The 11,994-nt window shown below is 42.1% G+C and overlaps 1 protein-coding gene across 4 annotated transcripts in view; it reads right to left on the bottom strand.

The window, feature by feature from the left end:
* The window catches only part of ANK3 (ankyrin 3), a 400,513-nt gene that overhangs the window by 272,871 nt on the left and 115,648 nt on the right, over nt 1-11,994 (bottom strand). The window lies entirely within an intron of this gene.

Below are 11,994 nucleotides of genomic sequence, written 5' to 3'. Positions count from 1 at the left end.
AGATAGATAGATATTGAACACACACACACACACACACACACACACACACACACGAACTGAGACCTATCAGGTGTAGAGCCATTATGGAAATAACTCAATAAATGTCACTTGCATGTTTCCAAGCCAAAACATTTTCCTGCCTAAGGTGGAGCAGCAAACGGCACCCCATTCCAAGTCAAGCAGCATGGTGTCCACAGCTGACTAGGTTATTTTGTCACCTTGTGTGGAAAATCCCTTTCCTTGACAAAAAACAATAATGAACAAACAATAACTTCTTACCATTCCATGACATCCAAAAGCATTTGCCTGAAGCAGCTACCTTAGTCGGCTAACGGTAGGTCCAGTCCTGCCTTCTGGGGTGGTGAAAACACATCCTAAAGGCTATGGGAAGTTTAAGTGTACAGGTCCCTTCCAGCACACAGCTGAGGAGCAAGGGTAAGGCATCAGATCTGTTCTGGTGCTTAAGCACTCAGCTGAGCAATGGTTCTAGTTGAAGCAGGACTGGGAGCTCTCCTTGGTCCTGCAGACACTGCATTTGACATCCTGAGGCCTGTTACAAGTGCTTCTCCAGAACCAGTATGGAACAGTAGCAAATATTTGCATTGTTTACCTTGTACATAACTACCTACTCTAGCACGGTAGAGTTCTCGTACCCCACAATATTTCAATGAAGGAAATCCCAGGCTTTTGAGGATTAGTTGAGAGGAAATGCTGTGTCCTTGGACTTCCCCCATCAAAAGACAATGCCGATTTTGAAGCATGGGAAACATTTAATGGCACAGGTTGTAGGTCACAACAATATTGATTTGCCTATCATTCATACTTGTGACCGCTGCTGTTTGATTAAAGGCCAACTGGCAAGTACAAACAGGAATCTGATGAAGTATTTTTTTAAAAAGAAGAAAAGTGAAGAGAAGTGATATTGCACAAAGTCATGGAAAATCAAAGCGACCTCCCCCTATCTAAAAGAGAATGTTATCCTCAAACCATCCCTGGTAATAATCCATCTTTCCCACTGTTTCCAGTGCTGGCTAATTAGAAATCTATTTGTGTACTAACAAACATAAAAGGCCCCATTTCAGTAAAAAGTTTAAATACAAGGTTCAAGCTAAAGCAGAGGAGTTCTTGGGGTGTAATTTAAATACTAATTAGGCAGTTTATGAGAAACCCAAGTCTTTAAGAGTTCACAGACACTATGTCAGCCGAACAATGCAAAATCGTACATTTTATGTAACTGAGTCACGTGTCACTGTATTACAATTGATAGCAATTGGGCTGTGGTTTATCAGCCCCTTAGAAGACTCAGTGATCACTGGTCTACTAAATGAGACCTCACAATATTGTTATTGCTACCCCAATTATGTTTTCTTATTCATCTCAAGCAAACTTCCCCAGTTTTACAGTGCAAAGAAAACCAGGATCTGGCATAGAATTGGGCTCCACGATGTTACACTTCCATGGTTTTTAAAACAAGTGGAAATAATTGCCCTGGAGGCTGTGAATGCTAGTTGAAAGTGGAAGCATGTATCTGTTCAAGGCTTAAGGATATACAGCACAACCATATGATCTGTGTACTCAACAGGACTTACTCTCAGGAATATGTGGCTAGGGTTGCCATCTAAGTCAAGGATGTTCTTCTGCAAGTGGCAACCCATCTTTTTAGACATGGGGTTGTCTGACAGCAATGGCAGGAGGGAGAAGCCCTTGTTCCCAAGCCCTGCATGTGTATACACACACACAGTGAGAGACCTCCTCCTGCTTTGTAAATCTCTTCACTGCCCTACCCTTCCAGTTAATCACATGACCAACTTCTCCTACTGGCAATGTTCAGCAACTGCAGGCATCTCGAAGCAGGAACCAGAATGCAGCATTCTACAGGAAGCACAAAGCAATACTACCCAAGCAGCCATCACATTTTCACCCCCCACCCCACTTTAGGTAATAAAAACAATCTAAATGTACAAATATACAACAAACAACCCCACTGTGCCTGTAATGCATAAATGTTATTTACTTAACAATACTGACAATAACTGCATGTGCACATTTTCACATGAGTGTATTTTCCCCCAAGCCTTTAAAAATGTAGCCCTGGCAATAACACTGGCAGATCTTGCCTTAAACAGGGAAGTTAATTTACACATAATCATAACATTCCACACCTTCCCACACCATTCTTCCACAGATACTGATTTTTTTCTTTCAAAAGAACACTTCTGGTACTTTGCTGTATCATTTCAGCAAGCACTAATAAATTACCTACTTCTATTTCTACTTCTCATTTAGTAACAGAGCCTGTGGTGTAGGACAAAGTATATCACCCACAATATCTCAACTATTCACAATGTCTCAAACAAGAAAAGTGTGCATGGGTTTTACATTAACACCAAATATGACACACACAAAACCCCCGTTTAATATGCATCACGTCTTTAACATCTCCATGAAAGCTGCACTATATAATTTCCTTAATTCTCGCTGGCATGCAATTCAATTTGAACAAGATTTGGTTAAAACAATCCTGCCACATTTCAACTGCAACCCTAATGTTTATTGATAGATCTGCCCGACATAATTCCCTTGCCCAACAGATATCGCCACCTGCAAGTAATTGCTTAATTTTCTTTGGGATTTATCATTACTATGCTGCATAGACAGCAAGAAATGGGAAAGCTGTAGCTCAGAGGTGGACCACAAGGTCCCAAGTTCATCTCTGACAACTCTGGGTAGGCTGGGAAAGACCCCTGTTCTAAAACCCCACAGAGCCATTGCCAGTCACTGCAAACTGTAGACTAGAGGTAGACAACTTGTGGCTCTCCAGCTGTTGCTGGATTCTAACTCACGTCATCCCAGACCACCAGTCATCCTGCTGGGGGTTGGTGGAAGATGGACTGCAGCAGCATTTGAAGGACCACAAGTTTCATACCACTGTTGTAAATAAATACTGAGCTAGACAGACCAATGAACTGACTCAGTGGAAGGCAGTTTCCAATGTTCCTGTGATGTGATCATTTAAAAGAGAAGCCAGATTTTCCATGTTGGCAAGATCTCTCTCCCTCCCCCCTGCCCCACCACAGGCAAATTACTGACACTTTTGCCACAAAAATCCTGACTAGTAAATATTGAAAGTGTGCTACTTGGGGAGGCGGCAAGGAGGCTAGAGAAAGGGTTTGTATATTATTGCTTAATTTGTTAAAAGTCGGGGGGAGAATTAACAAATGCAAATCACAAACTCTGATTGCATTTGCTCTTTCCCATCAACATTAATAACTGTTTGAGCCATCAGAAAGGCTTGATGATACAAAACCACATACACAAAGGAGACTCTGGTGGGACCTTGATTATTGCTATCTTTATCTCATATTACTTAATCTGGCATTTTGTATTAAATTAAGTTTGACATTGCTCCTCTGTCTGCCCCTCTTATTTTGCTATAGGGCCTTCTGTTCTGTAGTCCAGCATGACTTAACAGCCTTTCCTACCCACCACATGCAGACAGAAGTCAATATAACACCATGAATATTTAATTTGATTTTGAACTGCTAGCTAGCCTTACTTCATTAGTATTTTGTTGTTGTTGCATAATTCATTATTTAATTCCAGGAATCATATTGTTCTGGAAAAAACAGTTAATGATGTCCTAGATTTCTTGTGGGATCTTAACTGTCATTGTGAAGTAAAAAGCAAGCATTTGTTCAAAACGTTTGTTCCCACCATGAAGAATTTTCCATCCATGAGATCTTTAATGTAGACCTTTCATAGAAACTTTTTGCTATTCTGCATAGCAGCATATCTAATCAAATATTTAACCAAATGCTTACATTTAACCAAATTGTTCATATCTCCTGAAATGTTGTTATATGGGTATTTAATGGGTATTCATTTTTCATTGTATATTGTTTCCTCTCTTTATTGATAATATTGGATTATGCCCAACTTTCTTGTGTTACAACTACTGTACTCTTCCAACATTTCCATTAATTTAATTTAATTAATATACTTGCCTCAGGCTGTCTGGGCAGTGGGGAACATTATCTGCATATAGAGCAATTCTGTAATCATTTCCCAAGCATTCATCATCGAGTCGTCTGATGGCCGTTCTGAAATTGTATTAATGTGCCACAGGGCCTACTGTTCCTTCTGGACCCTTTTATTATTAGTGTGGAATGCTGAATCAGCCTTTAAATCGAGATTACTATTCAACAAATAAAATCTATTAGGGCCAGTGACAATCTTTAGTGGGTCCTTGGCCTGGTGCCACTGGCAGGCCCTCTGCCAACTTGGTCCATTGCCAAGTGCTGCTGCTCCCATCACAGTCACCCTGCAGCATGGCTGTTTGCTGCCATTGCCCGGCACCCCCCTGAACCCTCTCTTTCCTGCGAATATGTGGTGACACATATATGGTTACTAGGGGAACCAAGCTGGTTCATTCTACAGTGGATGGCTGCAATGGTAGAGTCCACAAGATGCCATGTGTGATGACATCAGACAATTGCATCTTGGGGGATCTTGCCACCCACCACAGAATGGAGATAAGTGTCACCTCAGCTTCCATAAGAAGTGCCACTAGCTCTGGATAAACAAGGAGGAGGGGGCCAAGGTGAGTGACTGTTCAGAGTGATAGCAACAAGCAGCAGTGATGGTGGCGAGGGTGGCAAGAAGCACTTCTGAGCCCTGGGCCACTGCCAAATCAAGCCAATCCCCAATTCTGACTCGGCAATTCAGAAAATACTTCTTCCAATTATAAAGTTGGACTTGCAGCTTTCTATATTTTCTTTACATTCTCTTCATCTGGTGTATTTCTGCCCTCCTACAAATTGTTTGCTTTCCTGAATAATAATAACAATAATAATAACAATTATAATATTAATAATAATTCATTATTTATACCCTGCCCATCTGGCTGGGCCTCCCCAGCCACTCTGGGCGGCCCCCAACAGAACACCAAAACACAATAACCTATTAAACATTAAAAGCTTCCCTAAACAGGGCTGCCTTCAGATGTCTTCTAAAAGTCTGGTAGTTGTTGTTCTCTTTGACATCTGGTGGGAGGGCGTTCCACAGGGTGGGTGCCACTACCAAGAAGGCCCTCTGCCTGGTTCCCGGTAACCTGGCTTCTCGCAGCGAGGGAACTGCCAGAAGGCCCTCAGCTCTGGACCTCAGTGTCCAGGCAGAACGATGGAGGTGGAGACGCTCCTTCAGGTATACTGGACTGAGGCCGTTTAGGGCTTTAAAGGTCAGCACCAACACTTTGAATTGTGCTCGGAAACATTTCCTCTTAAATCTCATTAAGATGGCCAACTTCCCCTTTTCACGTTCTAAAATGTCTCTCTAACTTTTCTGTTCTGAACCAACGGACCTTATCTCATTTCTTTCTTTTTCAACCCAGTGTTTTATTTGCCCAAACTGGGAGGTACAGGTCAGTTTGTATTGAAATCCACAGAAGCAGAGCACCTCAAGCATGCTTAGCAAATCCCCCCTCCAACTGTAGAATATGGGGCCTGAGGTGGGGGTTGGACCAACAGGTTCAACTACTTATTTATTTTGTTTCTTCCCTCAGGTTTAACAATTTTGATGGTGTAGCGTTTGTTAGTTTTACACAGAACAGACACTAAATTGCACAGTTTTTCTTTTCTGCACTGCCACAATCCAATGTGCTCAGGTACAAATGATTTTTGAATATTTGAGCCACTTTTACAGTTGAGCATTGTGAGAGAAACAAAACACATAATATATCAAACAGAATTGCCAATGATCTTTATGTTTTCTTTTTATTGGGATTTGCTTTGAAATAACAAATTGGCTGGCAGATGTAATGTTTTATTTACATATTGCTTCAGTCTACTATAAGGGGGACTGATGGGATTTACATCCCATCAGGCTGCTGAGGTTCACCCCCCCCAAAAAAAAAAAATCATTGGGTCTATCTTTCCCCCACTTTTGCTGCTGCCAAAATTGGTGGGGTCTTAGAGTGCCAGGAAAAAAATGGCTGAGGGTGAGGAACGGAGATAGATAGATAGATAGATAGATAGATAGATAGATAGATACTGTAGATAGATACCGCAGATAGATAGACAGGTAGATCACATATGCAACAAACAAGTGAAAATAAAACTCTAGCACAAAATAGTCATGCTCATATGCAACTAGGCTGCATTTAATGATCCAGATTCATGAAATACAGGGTTTCAGAGTCAGGTTTACAGAAGGCGGCTTCTCAGCTCTCCCAGTGCAACATCCATTATACTTGGGCTTCTTGCCATTTGCTCAAAATGGCTTCTATGGATGTTGTCCAATTGACAAATTAAAGGTCTTAGTTTCTCTTTTGGTTCTAACAAACGGCCAGCACTCCCAGCCCTTGCTATCACAATGACCACTCCAAAGGAGGCACAATTAAGAAGAGCACTGAGCTTCAAAGCTGGTACGTGCACACAATTTCATAGGGCTCAGTCAGTTGAAGTGCTGCTCGGAATGGCTCCTTGCTACCACTACCAGGCACTGACCTTAACCCCTTCCTCCCTGCAAACATGTTTGCCAGTGGTGGTTATCCTTGCTATGGAAGATGAGCCAGTTATTGGCTCTGTGTTCTACAGTAGGTGGCAGCAATATGTGGTTCTGTGACACCTAGTAAGTTGAGCTGCACATTATGGACGGTTGTGGGATTGACATACAGCTGCTTCTTCCAGTGCAACACTGTGTTTCTGACAACAAACCCTTCTGCTCTTATAAATATGGGGAAAGGTGTGCTTGATTGGAAGGTGCATGTCCATGTATACACATGTCTCATTTGAATGTATAATGTACAATGTACAATTTAAGCAAAAAGCAGCAATGGTTGTTCCATATAAGAAATGGGAAACGACGTAGAGATTTAAATCTTGGCCTATTTAAAAGACCCCAATGTGCAACCTTGATAAGGATTGCAGTCAATTAACATAGTTATCAGCCAAATGCATATGGTCTAGGCTGAAACAAGGCCACTGTCTCCTATACTCGTACATAATTCTCTGCTGAAAGTAATCACATGGTAACCATGGTTACACAGCACAGATAAGAGCTGTAATTTTTGTCTAACAATGTCAGAAATGGGAATGAATTCAGAAATGTCTGATTTCCTTTGTGCACATGAGCATGCGCACACACGCACACATACATTCCTGTTCTGGATTTATTTTCATTTATTACTCTCTTGTCACACAGAGGCTTTAAAAATAGCTAAATAAAAATATGCGTCCATGTTTAGTTTTAAAAACAACAACAACACATAACACAAGGTGCAATCATTGCCACAGCACAAATTGATTATTATTTTTCCTAAAATGAGAAGCCCAAGCCATTTAAAGACAACTGTTTCAATTTTTTTTAAAAGCACCATGTGCAACACTCATCCAAAGCCAGCTTATCAAAAGTGCAACAAGTGACAATACATCAGCTGGCACAAATTCAGTTTGTTGATGACCTCTGGTTATGAGCAAGCTTGTAATCCAAATACATGCCCACAGGATAGTCCAGTTGAACCGAATTAGACTTGATCCTGAGTAAGCCTGCATAGCATAGGACTCCCAGGTACTGTAAATGCAGTGTTTCCCACCCCACCCCAGGTTATACATCTGTATACTTATCAAGCTGTATAGAAATACCCTCACCTCAAATCATCCTATGCACCAGTATCAGCAGAGTCTGAAAACACTGAAGATTAGAAACTAGTAGAAGAGAAGCTGTGGCTCTTGGACAGGAATGATGTGTGCTGGGCGATTTGTTTATCTATTCGGCCAATCCATAGTCTAAAGCAGGGTTTCCCAAACTTGGGTCACCAGCTGTTTTTGTACTACAACTCCCATCACCCCTAACTACAAGGACCAGCAGTCAGGGATGGTGGGAGTTGTAGTCGAAAAACAGCTGATGATCAAAGTTTGGGAAACCCAAGGTTGACTCTAAAGCCTGAGTCTCATACCAGTCCATCTAACTTAAAACTGACTGCTCCAGGTGCCAGTGGCTCTCCAAGGGCTCAAACAGAGGATCACTCAGATCCCTCTTCCCTGAGCATTTGCTAACTGGAAATGCCAAGGATTGAAACCCGAGAACTTGAGAACTTCTACATGCAAAACACGTGATTCATTACTGAACTATGATTAAGCAAAATGGGGAAAAATCCAATTGACTCCACCCTTTAAAGGCGGGTGGTACTCACATGTGGCAAATATATACATGGACTTAAATGAGGAAAGATCAGGGTTAGGTCACCTTCAGGAGCTACTTTACCTCTCCCCAGGGGTTTAGCTTGGCCAGTGCACTCTCAAGGGGAAATTTTTATAGTCTGGAGAATATGGCATCAGCAGATTGAATTGCTGTTATTGATTCAGCTACACAGTGAGGTTACCCAAATGCACAACCAAAGAAGAGTTAATCAGAGATGGCAGCACTTGGCGGTGAGATAGGATGTTACTTTGGATAGATTTAGATACCACAGAAAGCAAAGGGTCACCCCCTGCTTTTTTTTGCTTGTCAAGTTTTATGTGTGTCAAATTCATTTGCAAACCCCATAACCACTCTCCAAATTAAACCAAGATGCTCAAAAGGAGGGGTGGGGTATAAAATAAAGAAAAAAGGAAATGCATCTTATTTCATAAACGTGAAGCATTGTGGGGAACTCAGTCTATTTAAATCTTACCTATTTGCAGACCATTTTTCTATGCTACACAGCAGCGTTGGCCAAAATTGGGCAAAGCCACAAGATTTTACTCCAAAATTATCTGCATCTACTGAATCATTACTTAATGCACATGCTGCAGGAAATGATGTTTTAATCCAAAATGAAAACTTCAGTCAGTTTACAAAAGGGGAGGAATGAAGAACAAATTCAAAGTTAGAGCCTTTCTAGCTTAACTTTAACAATGATACAGGGGTGTGTAATGATGTGAGTCCATCACATTAATTGGTACACTGAGTAGGTGACTGGAGTTCATGCTATTTTTTGTCGGGCATTTCACAGTAGATGGACTGTGAAAAACAGGAGCAATTCTAAATAAGAATAACACACTGTCATATAAACCACTCTGCAAAAGTGCTTAAGTTCTTGTCTACTATTCCTACACACTGTCTGCCCTCCACTTTTATTCTCACAACAGCCCTACAAAATGCCACTATATTAATAGCGGAGGGTTGAAGGGAAAGGATCACAAAAGATGCCCAAGTCTCAGTGATTGTTGACAAGAATAAAGATATATGATGGAACTCCCCAAACTGGTCATTCCAAGGAAAGAACTACATGCCACAAGAAATGCAAGGCTGCTGTTGAAAATGGCATTTCCCTGTTGAGTTCCATCCTCCTGCTCCATAATATATTATACAAACAATGCAGTATCTGGGTGTCTCAACTTTCTCCACATTTTGTCAGCTGCCACACTATTTAATGACTACAGGTCACAGGTTAAATTCTGCCAGATTTTACAAAACCACAGAGGGGGTTTGATTTGGCCCAGAGCTGCCATTTTCCATAGAAGGGCCATGCTGCTTTTAAGCTTTCAGTTCCACGATGAAACTGTTCCTACTGAAGTTATTTGAGAACTGTGGCCAGAAGCAGTTGTTCCTGTGATACCACACAGAACGTGTCTTAACGCCACTCACTCTGCTAGAAAGAGACAGGTAGACCAGCCAATGACCCCTGTAGCTCAGGGATGTGTAGGAGGAGAAAAGGGCCAGGAAGGGCTTTGAGAAGACGTTGGCGGCATTGAGGAATTTCCTTGACTTAGCCAGTCATGGAGACGTGCACATATATTGTTCTGGGCACGGAGCCCTAAAAGTTTAATGACAGGCATTCTGGGTCTTTGCATCACTGTTGTGCACAGAGGAGGGGGAGGAATAAGAGACTGCACAACAGGGAGCAAGTGACCTGCCTGCATGATGGATGAAACCTCCAAACACAAATGTGTACCAGGTGTTTCAACAGAGGTACAGCTAAGTTTCGTTAAGAGGCTCGTTCCCCACCGCCAGCTCACAAAGAGGTGGAGAGGGAAAGGGTATTAGAAACAGCACCAAAATTATACATGCGCAAAAGTGGAGCAGTTGGAAGGCGTTAGAAACACGGATGCAGAATCGCATTGCAACTCAACTCATTCACAGCCTGACTACAAACGATTAAGGTGTGTTTTTCAAGCCTCGAAGGGTCAGGGCTTTGCACAAGAGTTATTTATGGTAGTCTAAATTAAGGACACAGCCTCAGGACATCCCTTCCCTCTTAGCCTGGCTTGAAGGGTCACGCAGGCTTCTCTCAGTAAGAGCACAATGGTTATGACAGCCCATTATAGGGACCAAATAAAATACTCCTACAATGTAACCCGCCCCTGCTCAGTTGCTGGGAGCGGGGAGTGTTTTACTCCCCAACCCCAGTGCCTTACAATTGGGACAAAAGGCCAGACATCTCACTGCTCTTCCTAATCATGGCAATGCCAGAGGGTGGAGTGTCCAAGCTAGAGTGCTGGGGTGAAGGTTTTTCTCTGCAAGCCTTTAACTAAAACAGAGTTCCTCACATGAGTTCCTCCCTAACATCCATCCTTCTGTGTATGTGCATGTGATATGCACATCCCTAGGGCTGAACAACCTGTTCATGTTTGTTTTGTCTAATTTGCCAGGAACCCCAAATGCTTTTATTGCAATAGGAAGGGCTAAATACAATGGTTTGAGAACTCTTGGGGTAAATGCTATGTTTTGCTCCTGGCAGTGAAAGAGATGAAAAAATGTCAAGAGCTTCTCTGTCTGGCTGTAAAGCAGATAGATCTCTGAAGGCTTGAACTGAGTGTGCCTTACCCGGTCACCGTGATAATAAAAGAAAAAGACTCGTGACAGTAAAAAGGCCAGGCTTGAACTGGCTTTTTATCTTTGCTTTTGTGCAGAAAATGAAGCTATCTGTTTCTTCCATTCTTGTCAACCACTGGTTCTAATGATCGCACATAGCGGCAATGCATTCTGCATAACTAGAAGGGAAAGATGGAGGTGCCTGCAGTTGTTTATGCTGCTCAGCACAGTAATCTGTAGTGAAAAATAAACAAGACAAAGGGCTTCTCTAAGATATTTGCCTAGAAAATTCCATGGGCGTATATCAAAACACTGTAATTTCTAGAACTAATGGTTTGCAACTAGCCACTGACTGACAGCACCTAAGAGATAATGGCTCCAATTACCTATTTAATAATGCAATATTTTTTGTTTTTTATGGCATATGTATCAAGGTTCATCAGAATATGGCACAATGTCAAGTATGCTGTAAGCCATCATATTTTGCAAGCAGCTGCTGCTGGGCTTTTCTTATATGAACAGTTACATTTCAATTTGAGACAAAAAGAAAAAGGGAAAAAAGGATCTGCTATTGGAGGCTGGGGGGTGGGTGGGCACTGGGGTGAACATGCTCAAGAACATGGTCCCCTAACATTTATACAAACTGGAGCAATACATTAATGCGCTTTGGTTGTTTGGTCTGTAGGCACCAGGACATGTGACTAAGACTCTGACTTAGAATTGACTTTGTACCAACAGGACCCCTGCGTCAGGCTCAACCTAGAAACAGAGCCTAGCCACAGGCAATGAGACAACGGCCCTCTGCTGCAACCACACTCTGGAAGCTGGTTTGCTCTACGCAGAAGGGGAAGCTTGAGGATTCTTCAACCTTAACCTCCACATCTAAAAACACTCCCTTATTATTAGCGCCCCCATTCAAATAGGGCAATAGCAATTATATATATTTTTGGATGTTAGTAGGGGGACTGGCACTGGTCTTATTGGCTAAATGAAATGGTGCCAACCCTGTACCAAACTTAGGTGACAATCTGTATATAAATCCTTTCCAATATAGCCCCAAAACATAGCCCCAAAGCAGTTACTTTTGCAATACCACCAACTGCCCCAGGAGGGTCAAAGTGAGTTACCTGAGGGTCTAGCTGAATGAGTTACCTAAGGGTCAAGCTGAATGGTGCGAGTAATCTTGCACCTTTTAGCTTG

The sequence above is a fragment of the Podarcis vaucheri genome (genome assembly GCF_965113315.1).
Source record: "Podarcis vaucheri genome assembly, chromosome: 5".
Lineage (NCBI taxonomy): Eukaryota > Metazoa > Chordata > Lepidosauria > Squamata > Lacertidae > Podarcis > Podarcis vaucheri.
This window is presented reverse-complemented; position numbering and strand designations above follow the sequence as displayed.